This window comes from Pristiophorus japonicus, chromosome 12 (assembly GCF_044704955.1).
Source record: "Pristiophorus japonicus isolate sPriJap1 chromosome 12, sPriJap1.hap1, whole genome shotgun sequence".
In the NCBI taxonomy this organism is placed as follows: domain Eukaryota; kingdom Metazoa; phylum Chordata; class Chondrichthyes; family Pristiophoridae; genus Pristiophorus; species Pristiophorus japonicus.
In genome coordinates this window covers 39,346,812-39,373,404 of record NC_091988.1, presented here as the reverse complement: position 1 = coordinate 39,373,404, position 26,593 = coordinate 39,346,812, and the positions used below count along the sequence as shown (strand labels likewise).

The following is a 26,593-nucleotide window of genomic DNA, read 5'->3' as shown; positions in this document are numbered from 1 at the left end:
GTATCCTTTTTAATTTCACCTCATGACTTTCTATACTCCTCTAGAGATTCTGCAGTATTTAGCCCTCGGTACCGGTCATAAGACTCTCTTTTTTTTCTTTATCCTACCCTGTATGAAGAGTCTGCCTCATTATCTAGATTCACAATTACAGTATAGCTACTTGGACCATCATATTGGGAAACATACAGCAGATTTAAAAGAAAGTGTGATGTGTTTTTTTCCACCCAACTGTTTTTCTTACCACCTCTCTCTTGGTCGATTCAAGCTTGGATATGACTACATTGTTGCTAACAGCCCTCTACTATCTCAGCCAAGCTAGCATTCTTTTTTATGTTAGAGCTTAAAATAGGTGAATGGTAGCAGGTTGTTTGATCGTGGAAGGGACAGGGGAGAAGATATTTTGTCTTCATGTGACATCCAGACAGACTTCCAACAGGAGTAACTAAATGGCACTCAGAAGCAAGAATCACAAAGCAAGAAATATTTCCTCCTTCTCCCACTGCCAATGTTGTGGTCATTTAACTCGGGACAAACTTTCCTGGTCGATAAAGCTAAGTATCACACAGCATATCCCACTGAGCCATTGAGGGAGCTCTAAGCACTTGAAAATATTACACACAGTATCTCCAAACTTCCCACAAGGAACACAATGTCAAAGATCAAGATTGTTTTGGGGAACGGTCAGAATTTGCTCACCAATTTGAGTGGCTGTTGTGAAGCACCTTGGGACGTTTTACTACATTAAAGGCACTATAAAAATGCAAGTTGATGTTATACTTCAAAAATGTTTTGCCCAAAGTTTAATGTCCAGTGGCATTACTTAGTACCTTGTTCATATTGGCAGTGCTATTAATGTGAAATGACCGTTAAAGCTGTAACTGGTATTCAAATCTCCTTCGTTTTGCTTATTAATATAATGACCCCCAAAAGCAATTTTAGGAGTCCCAGCCTGTTCTGCAGAAAGTATTACAAAGAAAAGAATTGCTTTTCCCCACCTCCTCCATATAAGGTATTGCATTATAACTATACATTCACAGCACAAATTCATGTTGTGGTAACTTGAAAAGGATGCACTGGATTCTTTAGAACTTGGAAGAAGTTGGCATCTACCAATTAATCTTCTGTCCATATATGAATTGGTCAGATTATACTTGGAGTACGGTGTACAGTTGTGATTGCAGGTGTGGACATACTTATACTGAGATCCATAATCCCTGAAGAATTGAAGAATTCTACTGCTGGTTATTAGTGGGCCAGTTTCATTGCTGTAATAAATATTAGCTCTTTCTGTGCATCTCCAAGATTATAACAGTGACTACACTTCAAAAAGTACTTAATTGGCTGTAAAGCACTTTGAGACATCCAGTGATCATGAAAGGTGCTATATAAATGCAAGTCTTTTTTTATCTGCAGCTCATATACAGATGTTGGACAATATGTACATGTATGCATAACAGTTACTATATAAAATAAATGAACGAATTTGCTGGAACGGCATGTTTGCATAGCGAGGTTCAGCTCTTCATTCATAATCGCACTATATTGGCATCACAACTCGTTGGAACATCAATCCATTGAAGGCATAGCAAGCACAATGACGAATCAGGGGCTTCAAAGAGGGCGCAGCCTATGGCTTACCCCGCAGGCCAATTGTGTCACAGGGAGGCAAGCGAGCTGCAACTTCTAAACTCATCCTAAATCGACTTAAAAAAGTTAATTTTAACTTTGTAAAACACTGTAAAAGGTTATTTTCAGCATGACCAATTAATATATGGACAGAAGATTGATTGGTAGATGCCAACTTCTTCCAAGTTCGAAAGAATCCAGTGCATCCCTATCAAGTTACCGCAACTTGAATTTGTGCTGTGAATGTGTAGTTATAATGCAAATTCCCCTTCCACGAGTAAAAATTAGGGTGCATAACTTTGGGGACAAGGATCTGCAGGCCCTCTTGTATGAGGTGGAACATAAGTGAGAGTGGCTGCTGGGAACGGTAAGAGCAGGGATGCCCCACAAGGGAAGCCCGTTAAATCGACATCTCACGTGAGACAACCCACGCAATATTTTCTCCATTTCCTCCCTTCAGGGCAAGCCGATGCATAACGTGCGGGAGCAGACTCACAGGAGGTCAAATTCCCTTCCTAAGGAAGCTGACCCATCACGACGATAGGACCTTAGAGCTGCAAGGATTCCACAGTGCTGCAACTATGACCAGGCTGAGGTAGGTGCCGTATTGGCTCAGACAGCAGAGTTTCACAGCCTCTTGTTTTTGTCTTTCAGACAGTGATGCGCCCATGGATGAGACTAAGAGGAAGGACAGTGATAGGCCGCTGCATGTGAAAAATCCATTTCCGCCAGTGTCTGAAGGGTGGGGAAGCCAGTAATCCTGTGGAAATGATGGACCTGTCTCTTTGCTGCACAGGGGACACATCATATTTAGTGAGGTCAGATGCTCTGCAAAAGAGGCCATCTATTACCTGTTGGATACAGGTCCTCGCAGATGTTACGAAATCTCCAGTGCCTGACTGAAAGGAACCCGAGCTATGGAAAGGGAAGGCCGCGTCATCTTCAGGAGGTAGCCAATTGCTTCCTTGGTGAAGCGCAGTCTGCATATGCACAGCTCCACCGACAGTACCTCAAATCCCATTTGTTACTTGTACACTTTGGGGGCAAGATTGGTTCAGTCTCCGGCCTTAGTCATCATCATCATCATCATAGGCAGTCCCTCGGCATCGAGGAAGACTTGCTTCCACTCTTAGCATGAGTTCGTAGGTGGCTGTACAGTCCAATACGAGAACCACAGTCTCTGTCACAGGTGGGACAGATAGTCGTTGAGGGAAAGGGTGGGCAGGGAGCCTGGTTTGCCGCACGCTCCTGCGCTTGATTTCTGCACGCTCTCGGCGATGATACTCGAGGAGCTCAGCGCCCTCCCGAATGCACTTCCTTCACTTAGGGCGGTCTATGGCCAAGGACTCCCAGGTGTCAGTGGGGATGTCACACTTTATCAGGGAGGTTTTGAGAGTATCCTTGTAACGTTCCCTCTGCCTGCCTTTGGCTCGTTTGCCGTGGACGTGTTCAGAGTAGAACGCTTGCTTTGGGAGTCTCGTGTCTGGCATGCGAACTATGTGGCCTGCCCAGCGGAGCTTATCAAGTGTGGTCAGTGCTTCAATGCTGTTGGCCTGGACGAGGGCACTAATGTTTGTGCGTCTGTCCTCCCAGGATCTTGCGGAGACATCGCTGGTGAGATTTTTCCAGCGACTTGAGGTGTCTACTGTACATGGTCCACGTTTCTGAGTCATATAGGAGGGTGGGTATTACTACGGACCTGTAGACCATGAGCTTGATGACAGTTTTGAGGGACTGATCTTCAAACACTCTTTTCCTCAGGCGGCCGTAGGCTGCACTGGCGCACTGGAGGCGGTGTTGGATCTCATCATCAATGCCTGCTCTTGATAGGAGGCTCCCGAGATAGGGGAAGTGGTCCACGTTGTCCAGGGCCACGCCGTGGATCTTGATGTTTGGGGGGCAGTGCTGTGCGGCGAGGACAGGCTGGTATAGGACCTTTGTCTTACTAATGTTTTGTGTAAGGCCCATGCTTTCATATGCCTCGGCCTTAGTGCTTCACGTGACGCATCTGCTCCCACAGCTCCTCCTCCAGGGGATTGCCCAGTGGATAGGTCATTGCAATGCTTTCATATTCTTAATGTTTAGAAAGGGGGTCCTGAAAATAATTGCCTTCAGACAGTAACGGGACTCTGGATGGCAAAACTGACAAAGATTACAGAAATTGAGAGAATTGGAAAAAAGAAACTGGAGAACAATTTCCAGATTTCAAGGGCAAGATGCCACAACTTTAATTGCACCTTTGTTGGCCTCCCAGGCCAATAGTCATGCGATGGCCATTAATGGCATCAATAACAGGTCACCCATGCCATTATGTTCAAGTCTCAAGTGGCTGTGGCACAATTAATGGCAAATCATTCCAGCAAATTGATGATCACCATTGACTGCAACGGTGGGGTGAGGGACGAGAACAAACTTTTATCAGCTTAGGCAAGGATAATGGCGGGACAAATGTTCCAGCAAATTATGGCGCAAAGCAACTCGCGGCACATCTCACTTACCAAATTTGCTGGAGCTTTAACATTTAAATAATGGCACACATCATTAATGCGTCATTACTATGGTGTGTGTCCCCCTAGTAATTTCAGACCTAAAATTTTGAAGAAAGTATCATTCAGATCATATCCAACGTGCAATACAAGATAGATGACTCCATGGGGGAGAAACCAGACTACTTTGTCACAGGTTCTCCTCGATTTCACTCTGATCAGTACAAGCTGGCAGATGCAACATCCCCACACACCTCCCTAGCCTTAAAAATATTTTACCAGTTTCTGTCTTTTTTTAAAAAACATAAGTGTTGTGGCAAACCTTTAAATATCCCAAGACACGTATACAATGCACAGCTGTGCCCACTGCTTAGTTATGAATTCTGACCCAATAATTTTTTTTTAAGTCCAAATAAAATATGGCTCCATAATTTTCTAAAATAGTTGCAAGTTTACACAACTTAGAGGAGATTTAAATTACACTACATTAGAACTCTGCCCTGCCAAAGTAAACAGAATTAGGACCCATTCAATAGACCAGAAATTCAGTCGTACGGCAGTTCTGTTAATTGTGGAATATATGTACTACGGACCATGGCCACCTTTCCACAAAGCCACAAGATTTGCAACTGCCACAAGCAAATCACAGCTTTATCAGTAATATACTTTAAGTCTTTTTAAAAACAAAAGGCAATAAAGCTGGAGCTTCAGTAGACTAGGGTTCAGTAGTGCCAAGTCCCATTTATACACATGCACATAAAATATTCTGAATTAACTGCATTTGCCGAGTACTAGTAAATAAAATTATATTTTCTTAAACTGAACCTGCATTTTCTAGACAAAAGAAATTGCTGCATTTATACAGTATCTTTCAGGACATTCCAACATATTTGACAGCTAATGAAATATTTTGAAATATATTATAATTGTAGGGAAAGACAAACTTTCAGAGAGATTTAGAATATTGGCCTTGAATTTGTGGTCAGTGGCAAAGTAAAGGCCCTGAAGAAAACTGCCCACGACAGTCAAGTGATTTCAGCGCAGTGTAGTGGGAAACTCATTGTGCGAGCTGCTGTGACATCAAACAAGCTGTCTAAGCAGCCAATCACATTTCAAAATGCTCAGACAGGGAACCCAGAAATGAAAAGTTGCTTTTATCCAGACTTTTAAATATTTTTAGACACCAAAACGAAGGTAGAACTTGAAAGATCATGATCAAACTTTATTTTTTTAAAGTTTTTTTTAAGTTTCTTAAAACAAAAATGTTTTTTTTAATCATAATGGATAAATTTGACACTCCACAAAATTAAAATTAAATTTTTCAGGGTCATATCATTTGTTTAGCAATACGCTGTTAAAACCCCAGTTACACCTATTCCAATAAGGCTCAACAGTTAATGGGATATTTAACAGTGATTATCTAATTGAAACAGTCAAAATTCTTAGATGGCTTGACAGGGAAGATGTTTCCCCTGGCTGGGGAGTCTAGAACTCGGGGTCACTAGGACTGAGATGAGGAAAAACTTTCAGAGGGTGGGGGGTGGGGGGCGGTGGAAGGAGGTGGAACAGCGCAGCTAATGTCGGAGCAGTGAATGGCTGACCGCAACTTCAGGATTTCCGCGTTTAGATGCACATGCGCTACATCTTGAAGTTGCAGTCAGTTTCAAAGGGGCAATAACGTCGAACGCTGTTAGTTCGTCATTATTACCCATCACAAATTCCAGCCCAATACTTCACGTTCATTACTGGGGACCAGAGAGCATTTAAGAAATAGCACATCCAGCTCATCAGATTAATTTCCAGTATAAGAAGGAAAAGACTTTAATCTTTGCCACAGATGATCCTACAAAACCATCATAATGCACGTTATACTGACAGAATAATACTGTCTGCATTATATGCAACAGACAAGATTGGGTGCATCAAAATTATAGATAGGTTTATCATATATTGTAATACAATACTCCAAAAAACTAATGGTATGTACCCCAAGCTATTGAAAGAAAGCAAAGAGAAGATAGCAGCGACTCCCCCCACAACTTTTCAATCCTCATTAAAATATGTAAATTGTGTCAGGACTGGAAGAGTAGCCAATGTAATATTTTTACTCAAGGAGGATAAACTGAGTAACTAAAGATCAATTAATCCAACGTCAGTGCAAACAAACTCTTAGAATCCATAATTCTAGATGGAATTAGTGAGCATTTAGCAATACATGGATTAATCAAGGGAAGCGAACACAGATTTGTTAAGTTTGTCTAATATGGCTTGCCTTTAAGAACCTTCTTTGAAGAAGTCAATATAGAAATACAGTTGAAATAATGTACATGGATTTTCAGGAAGGCGGCGCCAGGGTAAAAGAATGATCATTGGACCCAAGAAGGGTTGGATGTGGTATATCCCAGAGGTAAGTGCAGGGTTAACTTTTGGTCTTGATGTAGATAATTTGGATTTAGGCATAGGGAATACAATATCAATTTATGGATGAAACAAAAGGAGGTTGTTTAGCAATCAGTGAGGAGAACTATAAAAGAATTCAGGTAGACAAAAGCAAGTTAGCAGAATGGGCAAATAGATCAAAGATGCAAGATAATGTGGATATTTGTCCCCGCAAGTGATAGTTAGACATGAAGAGACCGATGATATAACCAAAAACAATGCTCTGTTCCCAATTCTAGAACAAAGTACCACCTTGGGCTCACTCCACTTATTGGGCTCAATTTTGGCCCACCCCTTTTTTCGGCGCATTTACCGGAGATGCGCCGCTTTTCTCTATTCAGAAGTGCGCCGAAAAAATTCCTCCCCACTTTGGCCACTGTCCGGCCTCCTTCCTGGGATTGCACAGCATGGCCAGTTGAGTCGGGGGTGGAGCAAGTGTCCTGTGCTGAAAACAATGCCGGGACGTCTGCACATACACATTGGAGTCAGGTTGCGATGTCCGCGCAGTAGCGCCGAAATTTGGCAATCGGCCCAGCCCCTCTCTCTCCCCCGTTCATTTGCAGCCCAGCCTCTCTCTCCCTCTCCACAGATGCCGCGTTCACTTGCTCTCCTCCTCCCCCGTTCATTTGCAGCTCAGCCTCTCTCTCTCTTCCCACAGATGCCGCGTTCACTCGCTCTCCTCCCCCCCCACCCACCCCCTGGTCGGTCGGTCTTGCTCGCTGTCTGGCTCCCCCTCCCTTCTCTCCTCTCCCCCCCCACCCCCCGTGGAATATAGATGCCACGTTGAATCCCGATTCCGATCGCTCCTGCCCCTAGCCCAGGCCGAGTGGCCTCCCAGTGCGTTGTCATCCCGCCCCTAAGCCCAGGCAGAATGGCCTCCTGCACCGGCCGGCCAGCTGCCTTCCCGGGCCAAGTTTTATGAAGGTAGGACTTACTTCTATTTTTTATTTGTTATTGAATGCTTATTACAAAGCACTAAACCTTACAAACGCAAAGCAAGTCTTTAGGTGCAGGTCCTCTCCGATTCCCTTCCTGCCCCTATCCCATGCCGACTGGCCTCCAATGTACCTACCTGCGCTGATTTCTTAACTCCGCAAGGGTTTTCTGAAGTGGCCACATACGCTGGCCTAAGTAGATTAGGAGTAACTATTAGCTGGCCAAAGTTGCCTAAATAGGCAGAACTGGCATAGGTGGCTGGTAATGCCCCCTTTTGAGAAAAAAAAACTTTAAAAATCGTAACTAACTCACTTACACTAGTGCAAATTGAATGTGCAAAATGGGGATTTTTAAGATACGCCAGAAAAATCAAGTTACTCCAAAAAAAAAAATGGAGCAACTCCTGGCCAAAATTGAGCCCATAAATGCACCAGAGGGAAAGTTCTGCAAACATTTTCCCTTATTCCCAAAGATAGTTAAGATGATAGTTAAGCGGACCTTCAAAGCATCTATCTACACTTACATGTCAGCTACTCAAACTTGACAGCTACATAGTCCATAATGTTCCACAGAATATTTGATAAATGTACTAACCTACTGGGACAGTCAGACCATTTAGGCATATTCAATCATTTAATTTCAGTTCCAAAATACAGATCTTTTGAACAAGATAGGAGCTTAAAATTACTTCATGATGATGTTTTATTCACCATCTAATTCTGGACATTTTATCGCTTTTAGTACAAACCATATAAATCAATAAACATAGACAAAACAGAGTAGATTGTAAGTATATGTTACATCTCAGCAAGTAGAAATGGTATTGTACGAGGTATTTTAATCTTCAAATGGCTTTATACATCTTTGCGCTCATTCTTCACTCCGGTTTACTTGGATTCCTATTTCCTACTTACCATTTTTCCCCAGAAAGTTTTGAACATGTGCACTGGAGGAACCAAGTCCCTCTCACAACTGGCATGTCCTTCCACAGCCCTAGCTTTCCAACTGCACTAGCAGCACTTGTGCCAAGAGTGTTTAAACCCAATATTTTCACAAACAGGCAGATCATAGTGAGAAATTGCAAGAAAAAACAGCTAACAATATTAGGCAAGCAAAGATAGTTTCCTCTTGCTAAACTTGGTGATATGTTCAACACATTTACTACTACTACAGGTATTACAACTTTTGAAATGTAGTTACTCTTGTAATGTACGCAAATGCAGCAGCCAAGTTGCGCACAGCAAGGTCTCACAAACAGCAATGAGATAAATGACCAGATAACCTGTTTTAGTGATGTCGGTTAAGGGGTAAATTAATACTCCCCTTTTCTTCTTCAAAACAGAACATGTGATATTTTACCTCCACCTGAGAGGACAGATGGGGCCTCGGTTTAAAATTCCATCCAAAAGACGGCAGCTGCAACAGTACTGCACTGATGTGTCAGCTTAGATTATGTGCTCAAATCTCTGGAGTGTAGTTTGAACCCACGATCTTGACTCTCCGGCAAATGTAACCACTGAGCCAAGGCTAAAACCTTTAAGGAGGCAATTAAAGGAGGAATGGGAGGTGCAAGGATTTAGGGTAAAAATTCCAGAGTGTGGGGTCTATGAAGCTGAAGATACAGCCACAAATAGTGCGGCAAAGGGAGTTGGGGTGAACAAAGGCAAGAGCCGGAGAAGCAACAGACAGTTTTGGAGAGGGCGGGGGGGGAAGGAGAGAGGGAGGGTTATAGGGCTGGTGAAGGTTAGAGATAGGGAGGGATGAGACCATTAAGGGAATTAGACACAAGGATAAGAATTTTAAATTTGAGGCACTGGGGGATCGGAAGCCAAATGAAGGTCAGCAAGAACAGGGGTGATGGGCAAGAGAGTTTTGAATGAGCTGAAGTTTAGAGGGAGCAAAAGATGGAAGGCTGGCAAGGAAAGCATTAGAATAGTTGAGTTGGGAGATGACAGTGGCACAAATGAAGATTTCAGTTAGTATGCAAGAATAGACAGATCTAGGGCAGGTTTGTGAGGGGGGGGTGGGGGGTGTAATGCCAGGTGATTTTGAAACAGAAGGGGGCAGGCAGTACTGAGGAGCGGAAACTATTTGTAATATCAAACAGTGTGGGAGCCAGGAAGGGAAGTTGGGTAGTCAGTTTAATGGAGATGGAGTCAAGGCAGCAGGAGGTGGGCTTCATGGATGAGATGTGATCAAAGTGAGTACGGGAGGTGTGAGCGAGACAGTAGTTCAGGGCTAGGACAGGGGTTCCTGCACGGAGGTTGGCTTGGTGGAGAAAGGGGGACAGCGGCAGAGCCAGCTGAATGTTACCAGGATTGACGTCATCCAAAGAAGTCTATAAGCTCTTTGGACTTGTTGTTAAAGGTGAGGACAAAGGAGTCAGGGGAAAGACGTTTAAGTAAACAGTTGGTAGTGGAGTAAAAAAGCCAGGAGTTATCTTTGCAATATACCAACAGCAACATCTAATCCAAAAATAACAGCACTGCATTTTCTTATTAAAGATAGATTAGGTGCAACAGTTTAAAATCTATTCCTGACACAAGACTCCCAAAGCAAGCGCACTACTCGGAACTCCTTCACGGCAAACGAGCCAAAGGTGGGCAGCCGAAATGTTACAAGGACACCCTCATAGCCTCCCTGATAAAGTGCAACATCCCCACCGACACCTGGGAGTCCCTGGCGAGTGGAGGAAGTGCATCTGGGAGGGCGCTGAGCACCTCGAGTCTCATCGACGAGAGTATGCAGAAAACAAGCGCAGGCAGCGGAAAGAGCGTGCGGTAAAAACCAGTCCCACCCACCCCTTCCCTCAACAACTATCTGTCCCAACTGTGACAGAGACTGTGGTTTTCGTATTGGACTGTTCAGCCATCTAAGAACTCATTTTAAGAGTGGAAGCAAGTCCTCCTCGATTCAGAGGGATTGCCTATGATGATGATTCCCCAGAAATTAAATTTCCTCTTTTGAACAGCAACAGCATTTAAAATATAGAGGTAGAGGGCCCAAGTTCCGAGCCGCGCCTAGAACGGCGCAGTCCCGACCTGGACGCCCGTTTTTTCGCGCCACAAAGTGCGCCTAAAAAAAACATCCAGATTCTCCAGCTCCCTGCAGGTCGTTTGCAGCTCGGCGCGGCGCAGCACGAGCTGTAGGGGGCGGAGCCAGGTCCCTGCGCTGAAAAGTGCCGGGACCTCTGCACATGCGCGCTACAGTGGGCACGCATGTGCAGTAGCTCCAGGCGCCCAAAACTGTGTGGGAGGGGCCGAAGCACGCAGCCCCTAGCCCTGGCCCAATGGCCTCACTGGGGTTGCGTGAATAAGGCTCCTCCCACGGCCAGCTCCTGCTCCCTCTCCCCTCTCCCTCCTCTCTTCCCCCCCCCCCTCCCCCTTCCCCCTCCTCTCCTTCCCTTCCCCCCCCTCCCCCCCTAGTTAGTTTGGAGTAAGTTCTCACTGACGAAACTTTGAAAACAGGCGTAAGTGGCCGGACACGCCCCCTTTCCAATTTCTAAGATACTCCGTTCTACACCAGTTGCTCCTAAAAATCAGGAGCAAATCATGTCGAAACTTGGGGCCAGAGATTCTACTTTGGGCGCAATCGGTGATTCGGGCACAAATTGCATCAGTTTTTTCCCAAAATTTCTGCTCAAAACTCATTTGCATAATCACCAAACATAAAATGTGCCATGAACCGTCGCAAATTGTTTCAAAACGTAATTTTTTTTTACTTAAATATATCTAGGAATATTTTTCTTAAATGTGGTAACTTGGTGCAGTTTGATTGATGCAGCTGAAAATGTACTGAACACAAAAAAAATAAGCATTTTTAATCAGTGTCCAGTCCACTGCCTGTGAGTAACCAGATTTTAAATAACTTAAAATGACCCTAAAAAACTACACAAAATTATTTGCTAGTTACACTGGTGTACAGTAGTCAGTTTCTTAGTAAATTAAAAAAAATATATGCAAAAGCTATTAAAACATGCCTACTAGTGCCCCTGCATCCAAAAGAACCAGCTTAATTTTAAGAACCTCCTCAAAGGGCAAATGGGCAGAATTGACCGAAACTAGCAATGCTGATTCATTTGATGTGAGGGTGTGGCCAATTTTGTGGGCGGGGCCAGCTTCTAGCGCATTTTTTTTTTTTAATTGCCGCAAAAGATCACGGAAACTCAATTTGCACTTGAAAGTCCATGATCTTTTGCACTAGAAAGTCCATGATCTTTTGCACTAGTTTGGCCAATTTGGGGCGAATTGCGCAGGGGAAAAAAAAAACAGTGCAACCTAGCAGAAACTCCAGGCTATAATGTATAATTAAGGGGAAAAGTAGCAGCATCATGTTACTGGAGCCTAAAGCAATTTATCTGATGTTGAACATGTGCAGAGATATGTATACCTGCATTTAAGGAAATCTACATAATTTTGCAGTCAGGCTGCAGAAGAGCAACATCTTTACAAATAGCAACATTAAATTACAGTAAAACTTCCCTAAGGTAACTGTGATGCATTTTAAATCTTTCACTTATCAGTAAGAATTTACTTTTCGGTTTAGATATTAATATGGCACTTGGGATACAACAGTTTCAATTTCTATCAGTTCCACTTTCTATCAGGTCACTTGTGTCAAGTGCCAGGTCAACCACAAAAACAAGTCCATCATATCGGGCAATGGGTCAGGCTATGTGAGCAAAAATGTGCCATAGAAGGCTCTTTTTGTTTCTCTCACCCCAATCCCAGCATAGATCGAGAGGCCCAGTAAAGGATAGAACTTAAATATAAAATATGGAAAAAATTATATATTTTTTTTATATATAAAGTGTTTGATCAGGAAATAAATCCCAGAGTAGCAATCTTACAACCCTACCAGGGTCGGCATTCAATGTTGACAGTGAACAAACTAAAACTGCGCATCTTCGCTCATTTACAGCCTCACTTCAAATTTTGCTGACTGCCATGGGGAAAGCAGCAGATAATTGGCTAATCTGTCTGTCACACCAACTACTTTGGTGTCAGTTGGGTTAGAATTGCATTACAGAAATCTAATGTACAAAATAAACTCACAGTGGTACAATTTAAAAAATGCGTGCCACTTCTTAACAAAACAAATCAGCCTCAATATAAACGTATGATTAAAAGATCTCATTTATTGAGGGTTGAACTAAGCAAAACTACCTGCGTCAGTCAATGCAGATAACACACCAGAGTTTGTTCTTCCGAGTCAACATTGCAACTGCACTCAGCCTCGTTGTACCTTACCCACAGTGATAATTAGGGCCAGTTGTCCTTAAAGCTAATTGATTAGCAAGTGTAATCATTTTTCAGCGCAAGTATAATAGCAGAGAAAACACAGAGAATCGTGTAGGTAGGAGGTAAGAAACCAGACATTAATTTGCTCCGGACTTATTACCACTGTTTTCATAGTCTCCGATGTCTCTTGAAACTGGTATTTCTTACATGTGTTTCCTGTTGGTATAGCTGTTAACAGTTAAAGTATACTGAATGATGGAGACATCTTTACAGTGTCAAAAACACAAAAACTCCTGTCTAGTAGAATGGAGTGGAGACTGTAATCAAACTAGTTACTTTAAGCTGCAACTTAATTTTTTAAATGAACTAAGTAGTGCAATCAGTTTTGGTAAGTATTTTTAAATTTTCCCACAAAAAGAAAATTGTACTCAATATTTTACCATCAAGTATGTAACACTAGTTGCCAGCTTGAGATGTGTAGGAACAAGAAAGCAGTGATTCTTACATCAGCATGGATACCCATGGCCAGCCCTTCCACTGCATGCATTTGGGTCAACTTTTTCCAATTAATTTTCATTAACCCAGACTGGATATCTGCACTGTTTCATGTCAACTGTTCAGTACATTTTCTTTATATTATCTGCATAGTGAGTTATTTTCATAACTTAATTAATTTCAGAATCATGAAGTATCTATGACATTATTACAACTTTCACCCATCCAGATGGTCCTTTAACAATCTCGGATCTAGAGAATTAAGCTGACAGCTTCACTATAGACTAGGTTGAAATTTTAGTCTTGTTGAGTGTAAACAATCAAAAAAGTTTGGTACCATAATAGATCAACATGCATTTCTTACATTGTAAGGATACATGAATGTAGGAACAGGAGTAGGCCATTCAGCCCCTCAAGCCTGTTCATGGTTGATCTGTACCTCAACTCTATTTACCAGTCTTCGCTCCATAATCCCTTGATACACTTACCTAACACAAATCTATCATTCTCAGTCTTGAAAATTTCAATAGGCCGAGCCTCCACAACCCTTTTTTTAATGGGGGTGGGGGGGGGGGGCAAAGAGTTCAAGATTTCTATTACCCTTTGTGTGAAGAAGTGCTTCCTAATTTCACTCGAGTCGCCTGGCTCTAATTTTAATATGCCCTTTGTTCTGGATTCCTCCACCAGAGGAAATAGTTCCTCTTTATCTACCAACCTATTGAATTCTTCTACCATTTTACACACCTCAATTTTATCACCCCCTCAAACATCTATATGCAAGGGAATACAAGCCAAGTTTATGCAACCTATCCTCATAATTTAACCCTTTAAGCCACAGTATCATTCTTGTGAATCCGTGTTGTACTTCCACCTAGGCCAATATCTCCTTCCTGAGGGGCGGTGCTCAAAACTGCATGCAGTGCTCCAGTTGGGGTAAAACCAAGGCTCTCTATAATTGAAGCAGGACTTTCTCCCCTTTGTCATTTTTGATCACAATTTGTATCTGTCCACTAGCTTCTATTGATTTGTGCACATGGACACCCGAATCTCTCTGCTCTTCCACATTCCTAGTTTCTTACCATTTAGAAAATACTCCGATTTGTCTTTCTTGGATCAAAAGACAAATAAAGGTTGGGATTCAGAGGGATTTGGTTGTCTTGTACATGAATCACAAAGTTAACATGCAGGTACAGTAAGCAATTAGGAAGGCAAATGGTATGTTAGCCTTTATTGTAATTGGGTTAGGAGAAGAACAAGGAAGTCTTTCTGCAATTATGTAGGGTTTTGGTGAGACCACACATGGAGTATTGTGTACAATTTTGGTTTCCTTACTGAAGGAATGATATACTTGCCTTCCAAAGGTTCACTAGAATAAGGAGAGATAGAGTAGAATGGGCCTATATTCTCTGGAGTTTAGAACAAGAGAGAGGTGATCTCATTGAAACATAACATTCTTAAAGGGCTTGATGCTGCTAGGCAGTTTCCCCTAAGCTGGTGAGTTCAGAACTAGGGGGCATAGACTCCGGATAAAAACACAATTAGGAGAAGTAGGCCATTCAGCCCCTCGAGCCTGGTCTGCCATTCAATAAGATCAGAACTGATCTTCTACCTCAAACTCCACTTACCTATACTGTCCCCATTTCCCTTAATATCCAAAAATCTATTGATCTCTGTCTGGAATATACTCAAAGACTGAGCCTCCACAGCCTTCCGGGGTAGAGAATTCTAAAGATTCACCACCCTGAGTGAAGCAGTTCCTCCTCATTGCAGTCCTAAATGGCCGACCCCTTATTCAGAGACTGTGACCCCTGGTTCTAGACTCCCCAACCAGAGGAAACATCCTCCCTGCATCTACCCTGTTAAGCCCTGTAAGAATTTTGTATGTTTCAATGAGATCACCTCTCATTCTTCTAAACTCTAGAGAATATAAGCCTAGTCTACTCAATCTCTCCTCAAAGGACAATCCGGCCCCCGTCCCTGGAATCAGTCTGGTGAACCTTCGTTGCCCTCTAAACACCAACATTTCCCAATCTCTCACCATTTCAAAAATACTCTGATTTTCTATTTTTCCTACCAAAATGAATAACTTTACATTTCTCCACATTATATTCCATTTGCTCACTCACTTAGCCTGTCTATATCCCCTTGAAGCCTCTTTGCATCCTCCTCACAGCCTACATTCCCACCTAGCATTGTATCATCAGGAAACTGGGATATATTACATTTGGTCCCCTCATCCAAATCATTGATATAGATTGTGAATAGCTGGGGCCCAAGCACCAATCCTTGCGGCACCCCAGTTACAGCCTGCCAATCCAAAAATGACCCATTTATCCCTACTCTCTGTTTTCTGTCCGTTAACCAATCCTCAATCCGTGCTCGTATATTAGCCCCAATCCCATGAGCCCTAATCTTGTTTAATAACTTTGTGTGGCACCTTATCAAATGCTTTCTGAAAATCCAAATATACCACATCCACTGGTTCCCCCTGATCTATTCTACTTGTTACAACCTCAAAAAACTATTAACAGATTTGTCAAACAAGATTTCCCTTTCATAAATCAGTGTTGACTCTGCCCAATCCTATTATTTTCTCAGTGCCCTGTTACCACATCCTTAATAATAAATTTTAGCATTTTCCCTACTGCTGATGTCAGGCTAACTGGTCTGTAGTTCCCAGTTTTCTCTCTCCCTCCTTTCTTAAATAGTAGGGTTACATTTGCTACCTTCCAATCTGCTGGAACCATTCTAGAATCTCTGGAATTTTAGAAGATGACAACTAATGCATCCACTACCTCGATAGCTACCTCTTTCAAAACTCTAGGATGTAGGCCATCAGGTCCAGGGGATTTAGCGGCTCAGTCCCATTAATTCCTCCAGTACTATTTTTTTTTACGAATACTAATTTCTTTCAGTTCCTCAATCGCGCGTGACCCTTGGTTCTCCACTATTTCCAGGAGTTTTTTGTGTCTTCTTCCGTGAAGACAGACACAAAGTATTTGTTTAATTTCTCTGCCATTTCCTTATTCCCCATTATAACTTCTCCTGTCTCAGCCTGTGAGGGACCCACCTTTACTTTTGCTAATCTTTTCCTTTTTATATCTCTCGCTAGTTTACTCTCATATTCTATTTTCCCTTTATCAATTTCTTGGTCATCCTTTGTTGAATTCTAAAATCCTCCCAATCCTCAGGCTTACTGCTCTTTTTGACAACATTATAAGCCTCTTCCTTTTATCTAATACTATCTTTAATCTCTCTTGTAAGCCACAGTTAAGCCACTTTCCCTGTGGGGTTATTGTGCCTTAAAAGGAATTTATTTTTGTTGTAAATGATGTCTTTTTCTTTAAATGCTAGCTATTGCTTGTCTACAGTCATACCTTTTAATGTAGTTTCCCAATCTACTTTCGCCAACTCGCCCCTCATACCTATGTAGTTTGCTTTGTTTAGATTTAAGACCCTAGTTATGGATTTAACTAAATCACTTTCAAACTCAATATAAAATTCCATCATATTATGCTCACTCTTCCCAAAAGGCCCCTTTACTACAAGGTTATTAATTAACCCTTTCTCATTACACAATACTAGATCTAAACTAGCCTGTTCCCTAGTTGAACATACTGATCTAGAAAACCATCTTGTATACATTCCATGAATTCATCCTTCACACTATTACTGCATATTTGGTTTGCCCAGTCTGTGTGTAGATTAAAGTCCCCCACGATAATTGTATTACCCTTGTTACATGCACCTCTAATTTCCTGATTTCCACTATGCCCTCGGGGGCTTATAAACAAGTCCCACCAACGTTTTTTGCCCTTTGCTATTTCTTAGCTCCATCCAAACTGATTCTACTTCTTGATTTTCCGAGCGAAGATCATTTCTCTCTACTGCCTTTATCCCATCCTTTATTATCAGGCTACCCCCTCCTCCTTTTACCATTTTGCCTATCTCTTCTAAAAGTTAAGCATCCTCGAATATTTAGTTGCCAACCTTGCTCACATTGCCACCATGTCTCTGTAATGGCTATTATATCAAACCTATTAATTTCTATCTGTGCTTTTAATTCATCTACTTTGTTGTGAATGCTTTGCGTATTCAGAAATAGTGCCTTTAGCTTTGACTTTTTTCTCTTTTTCCCTGATGCCACCTTAGTCAATGATGCCCCAGTACCTTTGTTACTCTCTCTGTCCCTTTCTGACCCACTCTGCTTATTTTTACCCAAACTCTGCTGAGCCTTGACATTTCTCTGGCTATTTATAAATGTACTCTTTCCTGAATCCTCCCCCCCCGCCACTCCTCCTCCTCCTCCTCATTAGTTTAAAGCCCTGCCTACTGCCCTAGTTATTCGATTCGCCAGGACACTGGTTCCAGCCCAGTTCAAGTGGAGCCTGTCTCAACAGAACAGCTCCCTTTTTCCTCAGTGCTGGTGCCAGTGCCCCATGAAGCAAAACCCCTGCCTCCCAGCCACTCTTTGAACCATGCATTAAACTTTCTAATATGCGTATCCCTATACCAATTGGAGCGTGGCTCTGGTAATAATCCAGAGATTACCACCTTTGAGATTCTGCTTTTTAATTTGGACCCCAACTCCTCAAATTCTTTCAGCAAAACTTCATTCCTAGTTCTATGTTCTACTTATGTTGTTGGTTCCTATGTGGACCGAGACAACTGGATCTTCCCCTTCCCACTCCAAGTTCTTCTCCAGCTGGGAGGAAATGTCTTTAACCCTGGTAGGCAGGCAACACAACCTTCGGAACTCCCGGTTGCGGCTGCAGAGAATTGTATCCATCCCTCTGACTATACTGTCCCCTACCACTACATTCCTTTTACTTCCCCCCCCCACTTGAATGGTGTCCTGCACCATGGTGCCGTGGTCAGCTTGCTCATCCATCCTGCAGGCTTTTCCCTCATCCACTCGGGCAGCAAAAACCTCATACCTGTTGGATAAGGGCAAAGGCCGAGGCTCCTCCAGCACTGCACCTGGGGTCCCCTTACCTGCCTGAGTTGCAGTCACACTGTTATGCATAGAAAACACCACGAGGCTGAGTACTGTGAGCTAAACTTAGTGTGACCTTAGTCTTCTTTATTACAACTCCAGGGTGCCTAAACAACATGAGTTGGCCAGACCATTGCTGCACTGCACCGTGGCTGGTCTGACCGGACTGTCAGGAATGGTGGGTTCATCCTCGTGATTGACAGCGAGGTCAATTGCTGATTGGGTGTGTGTTGGTGGATCGTCGATGGTGATGTCCTCTTCAAGTCGTTCCTAGTTGTCAGTAAATCGCAACTTGGTCTGATCTAAATGCTTTCTACACTCTATTCCCTTCCTTGGCCAAAACAGTGCCAGCAACCCACTTGGGACCATGACCGTAATTCAGGACAAACATAGGGTCATTAACATCAATGTCACGTGAAACAGCTGCGCGATTGTGGTACATGTTTTGCCGGTGTCGCCAGGTTTCCACGTGATCATTAAGATCCAAGTGGACTAGCGAGAACCTAGTTTTGAGGGCTCTCTTCAATAATAATTCTGCCGGGGTTCGGTGAGTGGGGTCGCGTCCGGTAACTGAGCAGAATGCGAGACAAGCGGGTCTGCAGGGAGCCGTCCGTCGCGCGTTTCATGCTCTGCTCGATTGTTTGGATTGCCCACTCCGCTTGACCGTTAGACGCGGGCTTCAGCGGAGCAGACCTGACATGTTTGATGCCATTGCGGGTCATAAACTAGTTGAATTCAGAGCTGGTGAAACACTGTCGCTGACGAGGACATCGGGCAAGCCATGGGTGGCGAACATGGCCTGGAGGCTTTCAATGGTGGCTGTGGACGTGCTGGATGACATGATTGCGCATTCAATCCATTTGGAGTAAGCGTCCACAACTACTAAAAACATCTTTCCTAGAAAGGGGCCGACAAAATCTACATGGATCCTGGACCATGGTTTGGAGGGCCATGACCACAGACTCAATGGAGCCTCCCTTGGTGCATTGCTCAGTTGCAAATGTTGCACTGATGCACGCATGACTCCAAGTCCAAGTCCGATTCAATGCCGGGCCACCAAACATGCGACCTGGCAATTGCCTTCATCATGACAATGCCTGGGTGGGTACTATGTAAGTCGCGTATAAATGTTTCCCTGCCTTTTTTTTGGCTAAACCACACAATTACCCCATAAGAGACAATCCAACTGGATGGACATTTCATCTCTGCGTTGGTGAAATGGCTTAATTTCATCTTGCATTTCCCCGGGAACAACCGACCAGTTCCCATTTAGGACGCAACTCTTTACTAATGATAGCACAGGATCCTGGCTGGTTCAGCACGAAAAAATCCTGCAGCATTTCCCCCAACGCAGCTCCAAAATCGCAAGGTCCCGCAAGGCGACATAATCCGCCATGTCCTGGCCCCTGGAGCGATGGTGCGTGTAAAAACAATACCTGGCCACAAGAATACTCTCCTTTGGCTTGAGGTGGTCCCGAACCAGCGTGCACAACTCTGAATATTCCTTCTCTGTTGGTTTTGTCGGTGCGAGCAGATTCTTGATGAGGCTGTATATTTTAGGCCCACAGACGGTGAGGAGAACCGCCCTGTGCTTGATCATAGGCAGTCCCTCGGAATCGAGGAAGACTTGCTTCCACTCCTGAAGCGAGTTCTTTGGTGGCTGGCAGTCTAATATGAGAGCCACAGACTCTGTCACAGGTGGGACAGATAGTCGTTGAGGGAAGGGGTGGGTGGGACTGATTTGCCGCACACTCTTTCCGCTGTCTGCGCTTGATTTCTGCATGCTCTCGGCGTTGAAACTTGAGGCTCTCAACGCTCTCTCGGATGCACGTCGCCCACTTAGGGCGGTCTTGGGCCAGGGACTCCCAGGTGTCAGTGGGGATGTCACACTTTATCAGGGAGTCCTTGTAGCGTTTCCGCTGCCCAAAGACACCCTCAAAAACACTCAAGCGCCCTGCGCTTGACCACGTTAGTAACTGCTTCCAGCTCGTTGGCCACGAAGTACGGGTCGAGACGCTCAATGAAGGCTTCCCAATCATCACCCTCTATGAATCTCTCTAATATTCCAACGGCAGCCATGGTTGCGTGAAGGTTCGTATTCTGTTACTCGTCGCCAATTGTTATGTATAGAAGAACTCCACGAGGCCGAGTACTGCGAGCTAAACTTAGTGTGACCTTAGTCTTCTTAATTACAACTCCAGGGTGCCTAAACAACATGGCAGCCAACCTTTTATACTGGCCCTGCAAGTGTGTAGGTGACCATTAGGACTCCAACAGTCGCGCCCTCTGGTAGCAAGTATTACATAGTTGTATTCATAACACACACCCTCCTGTCCCTGACCACTAACTAACCAAAGAGGTGTGACTGCTTCCTGGATGAAAGTATCCAGGTAACTCGCCCCCTCCCTGATGCATTGTAATGTCTGCAGCTCGTACTCCAGCTCAACAACTCTGAGCCAAAGTTCGAGTTGCAGACACTTACTGCAGATATGGTTGCTCAGGATCATGATGCTCTCTGCCAACTCCCACATGCTGTAGTTACAACACACCACCTGCCCTGCCATCTTTAACCTTGTTTTATTAAAGCTTTTATTCAATCAATATTTTAGTTTTATTGTTTAATTATTTTATCTGTTCTAAGTTATTAATTTAATAAGTACTAGCAAGTTACAGTTTCTTAGCTCTTAGTTTAAAACCCTTCCCTAACTTAGAGAGCAAATAAAAGCTGTAATACTCACCAGTCACCTACCTGCTCTCCTGTGATGTCATGCCTTGATTTTTATTTTTGCTCTCAGCGCTCACTCTTTTTAAACTCTCCGCACCGGCTTTCGGCTCCCGCGCTTTTTAAACTCCTCTCCGCACCGGCTCGGAGCTCCCGCGCTTTTTAAGCTCCTCTAAGGGGTTGGTCATTTAAGATTGAGATGAGGAGAAATTTCTTCACTAGAGGGTTGTAAATCTTTGGAATTCTCTACTCAGAGCGCTGTAGATGCTTAGTCGTTGAGTATATTAAAGACTGACATCGATTGATTTTTGGGCACTAAGGGAATCAAGGGATATGGGGATAGGGCAGGAAAGTAGAGTTGATGTAAAAGTTCAGCCATGATCTTATTGAATGGCGGAGCAGGCTCAAGGAATCGTATAACCTACTCCTATTTTTTATGTTCTTATGAAAGTGGATGATTTCATAGTTTCCCACACTGAACTGCATTTGCCACAGTATTGCCCATTTACTTAACCTGACTATAACCCTTTGTACCTTCTTGCTCCCATCAGCAGTACTTAATGTGCCTCCAACCTTAATATCATTGCAAACTTGGATATATAACTCTCTTCCTTTATCTAAGTTATCGATAAATATGGTGAAAAACTGGTGCCCCAGTACAGATCCCTGGGGAACACCACTGGTCACATCCCTCCAATTAGAGTACGTATCCTTTATCGCTACTCTGTTTCCTACCTCCCAATCAATTTTCAACCCACGTTGCAAGACTGCCTCCAATTCCGTGCGCTTCCATTTTTGTTAACAATCTCTTGTTCGGAATCTTATCAAATGTCTTCTGGAAGTCCATATAGATAGCACCCATTGATACTCCCTTATTCACCATGTCAGTGACCTCCTCAAAAAAAATTACTAGATTAGTCGGACATTATTTACTCTTCACAAATCCATGCTGACTTTGATCAAATCATGTTTGTCCCTATATAGGTTCACGCTCAAGACTATGTAGCTGACTTTCCAGTATTTAGCAGGAATTGTTCGGAGAAATTCAAGTGGAAGGTGGGGGCTTCCTAGCTGGCAAGAGCAAAACTGCATTAAAAGCAGAGGATTAAGTCAATGACTTGTTGCCCAGTACAGGGTTTGTTAGAACTGAGTGGCTTGCTAAGCCATTTTAGAGAGCATTTCAGAGTCAGCCACATTATGGTGGGTCTGGAATCACATGTAGGCTAGACAGGGTAAGGATGGTAGATTTCCTTCCCTAAAAAAGGACATTAGTGAACCAGATGGGTTTTTAATGACAATCCAGTAGTTTTACCATTACTGCTACTAGCTTTTTATTCCAGATTTATTTAAGTAACTGAATTTAAATTCCACAGCTACCGTGTTGGGATTTGAATGTATGTCTCCGGAGCATTAGTCCAGGCCTCTGGATTACTGGTCCAGCAACATAACCACTATGCTAGAGGACATGAAGATGAACACATAGAACAAAGAATTCCACCAACACCACCTCCAACCCCATTATTACAGGACATCTACAGAGATGGCTTTATTCCATCAGAATAACTGAGTTGTGTTTTCTGGTCAAGACGAAAACAGCAAACGTTACTCATCTATGGTGTCTGCATTGTTGCTTTTCCTGCTATTAAAAATAGATGAACTTCTAAAATAAAAAATGAAATCCAAGAAAATTCAGTTGGATTGTGCATATTTTCCAACAAACTTGACAAGAATTTTTGTTTTGCCTAAATTCTATTTGCTCCATTCTCCCACCGAGATAGGAAAACTGGCTGCTGGTGTTAGCAAAGATTCTGTAAAAGCGAAACAATAAGTTAAATCATTCTAATCTTGGATCAAAGTGTCCTTCCTGTACACACATTTGAACACACCAAAAAGAGAAAAAGGGTGTTTATGACGTATTTTGATGTCTTACTGGTATATGCACAGTAAAATATGAAAGCATCAAAAACGCAATAGGAAATTTGATCATGATCTGGAAGTGCTAAAATGGGAAAAATCAATTCAATTTGACCAGTACAAAGAATATTTGAAACAATTGAGATATATTTTGGTGAAATGTTCATTTATCCCTTGCAAAATTTGATCATAAAATTTGTACTTACAACTTTAGTTACGTGCTACAGGTAAGACATCCAAAATCCGTAGTTCCGGAATCCAGAATGTTCCGGAATCTGGACACCAGGCCGATCCAAGGCGAGGTCGTCCGGAAAAGAGAAAATGTTCTGAAATCCGGCCCCCTCCGGCCTGGCCTCCATCCCAACCTCAGCCCATTCAGGCTCGGCCCAACCTCCCTCCCCGGCCCGTTATATGACAAAACACAGAAAACTTTACCCAGCAAACAATAACAGCATTACATAGACTAGAACAACAAACTTTAGAATGCAGACTTTATGAATGTGTGTACAAGTTAAGGTCAGCTTTATAAGCGAATTAAATGCAAAGCACAGTACCAAACGGAGCATTTTCTTTGTAAACAAGAATCTCTACAATGAGAATAATGCATTTAAGATTTGGAAATGAACAGAGCACCTATATTTTATATGTAAATTATTTCATCCAGCAATTTTACATTTAACAAATACATCTTCCTAGCTCAATTCTTGAAGGAATCTAAAATAAACCTTCAAAAAGCAGAATGGAAAAATGAATTAACTTACATTTCTAGCACTTTTCAGGTCCTCAGGATGTCCCAAAGTGCTGAATAGCCAACGTATTACTTTTCAAGTGTGCGGAAAAAGGACAGCAAAGTCCCACAAATAGCAAATGAGATCAATAACCAAATGATCTGTTTTAATGGTGTTGGCGGAAGGAGAAATGACGACCAGGAATCCGAGAGAACGCCACTGCTTTTTCTTTGAATGATGCCGCAGGATCTTTTACGTCCACCTGAGCGGGCAAATAGGGCCTCAGTTTAATGTCTCTTCTGAAAGACAGCATTCCTTCAGTACATTAGAACAATGATTACATAAAAGTACTTTATTGGGCTTGGGATATTCTGAGGACATTAAAGGTGCTACACCCCCGACCTACCTTGGCTCCCGGTAAAGCAGTGCCTCGATTTCAAAATTCTCATCCTTGTTTACAAATCCCTCCATGGCCTCTCCCTTCCCGGTCTCTAATCTCCTCCAACCCCACAACTCCGAGATGTCTGCACTCCTCTAAATCTGCCCTTGAGCATCCCGGATTATAATCGCTCAACCATTGATGGGCGTGCCTTCTGTTGCCTCTGCCCTAAGCTCTGGAATTCCCTGCCTAAACCTCTTCGCCCCTCTCCCCTCCTTAAAGCTTACCTCTTTGACCAAGCTTTTGGTCACCTGCCTTAATTTCTCCTTATGTGACTCGCCATCAAATTTTTGTGTCTCATAATACTCCTGTGAAATGCCTTGGGACATTTCACCATGTTAAATGCGCTATATAAATACAAGTTGTTGTTGCTGATTGTCGCATTTCACTAGTTATTGCCATTCCACAGGAGCAAGATGAAAGCTACAACTTCCATCATGTATCTCTCACACTTATACACACAATATTTGTCCACAGCAGCTGGCAGCAACCAGACCCAGTTAACATTTCCAACTCAATTCCTATGGCCCCAATAAGGGCAGAGTAATGTTGAGGAAAGTTCGTGCAGACATTTCCTACATTAAATAACCAAGAGAATACAAGGTCCCTGATAATTTCACAGTGTATATGTGTAAACGTGCAAAGCATGGTAAATAAGGCTGTGACCTGCTGGTGCAAATAGCCACATGGGAATATGATGTTGTGGCGATAACAGAGACCTGGCTGAGAAAAAGGTCCTAAATATTCCTGGATACAAGGGGCTAGATTTTCCACTAGGTGGCCATCGCCAAAAGAAATGGGCTTTGTTCCAGCGATGTACAACGTCTCTGCCTTACTGATCGCTGGAACATGGCCCATTTTTCCACTCGGCGATAGGCCAACGATGTGAAATAGGCAATCCGAAAGGTCAGCAATGTGACGTTCTCCCACCGAATGTCCATCAATGTGGAAGGCAAAAGCTTCCCGAGCAACGGGCTTCTGCACATGTGTGGGTTTTTATCTGGCCGACTGGCTTTCCCGCGTTTCGAGGTGTCAGGGGTCATCTACACGTGCCGACAGGAAGGGGCAGAGAGAGAGCACGAGAGGATAGAGAGCACGAGAGAGAGAGCTCACGAGAGGATAGAGAGGAGGAAGCCAGCGAGGAAAGAGCAAGTAAAGAATCGTATTAAAGAGCATAAAGATCATATAAATCATAAATCTAAAAATAAATATAATATTAAAAATGTCTCTGGAAGGAGAAAGGGAGAGGAAAAGGGCAAAGCCCTTCAGTGACAGATCCAATGAGGCCCTGGTAAACAAGGTGCATTCCCGGTGGGGAGAATTGACTCTGGGTGTGCATGGGAAACCCCCACCCTGTGTTTACTTGAAAATCTGGGCGAAGATCACTGTGGTGGTGTCCTCGGCATCCCATGAGGCGAGGAAGTCAGACCAGTGCCGAAAACGCTGGAATAGTTTAGTAGCGGCAGCAAGAGTAAGTTGCATTTTATAATTTACTGATGCAAATTTTTATTGTAACAATGAATCTCCGGTATTGAATTTAAGTTTGTCATTCATAAATGTATTAAGTAAACCTTGTTAAGATCCACAGTGCTCAACCAGCAGCATGCAACGTTTTAAACTGTTGTGACTTTATGATACTACCTAGTCAATTAGCTTATGCTATGCTCTTTTCTCGTTTGCAGAAGATATCTATCAACCGGGCCGAGCAAAGGCAGACGGTGGGGGTGGGGGGGGGGGGGGGGGGCGGCTCTGCTCACCTTCAGCCCCTAACTGAAATTGAGGATCGTGCGGCCACGCTAGTTGGCCATGAGCGCCGTTTAGCCACCACCCGTGGTCTGGCGGAGCCCAGCCATGCGTCTCGTGAGTAATGTGTAATATGTCAAACAGTATTAAAAACTTAAAGAAACTAATCTAATGTCCTGTAATTATAATGCAATATACTTGTAATGTACTTATGATATACTAATGATGTCATGCATGTATGAATGTATGCAGCCCTTGTGTATAAGCAAGGGATGCAGCTGCTACAGCTTTCTGGGGTAGTGAAAAGTTTGATATGCAATGTCTCGTTAATGTTCACCGTTATGTTCTAATAAGCTCTGTAAAAAGGTCATGTGTTAAGGTCATCCTGAGATGATCGTGCAGGTCCAAGTGACACCATGAACTGAGGAGGAAGGAGGAGGAGGAAGAGGAGCACTTTCCTCACCTCGAGGGGAAAGAGGAGCAGGAGGAGAAGCTCGAGCTCCAGCTGGAGCCGTTAATTGCTGGGGGTTGGGGGGAGAAATGAACTTGCGGTCATCTCTATTGAGATTGAAGGATGCACCGGGACCAAGCAGTGTGCAGCCGGCAACACCAAGGCGCAATATATTGCGCACGCCAACCCCACGGAGGTCGGGTCAGCGAAGCCAGCAAACACCTCTCCAGGATGATCAGTTGGTGGGCCTGATGCCCGTGTGTTCAGAGACGGTCACGAGCTGATCCAGGCGTTCACTCGATTCGCGCAAGACTTCTTGAAGGTGTCTGCAGTGCAAATCGAGCTACTGGAGGTAGCACGGCAGACTCTTGAAGGGGT

General features: G+C 43.4%; 1 protein-coding gene across 11 annotated transcripts in view; it reads right to left on the bottom strand.

Annotated features, from left to right (window-relative positions):
- ptpdc1a (protein tyrosine phosphatase domain containing 1a) overlaps positions 1–26,593 on the bottom strand; it is a 196,380-nt gene that overhangs the window by 146,244 nt on the left and 23,543 nt on the right. For all 11 annotated transcript variants that reach the window (XM_070895334.1, XM_070895336.1, XM_070895337.1 and 8 more), the window contains exon 2: positions 23,616–23,844. The gene's annotated coding sequence lies outside the window, so the exon portion shown is untranslated. The remainder of the gene's footprint in view (positions 1–23,615; positions 23,845–26,593) is intronic.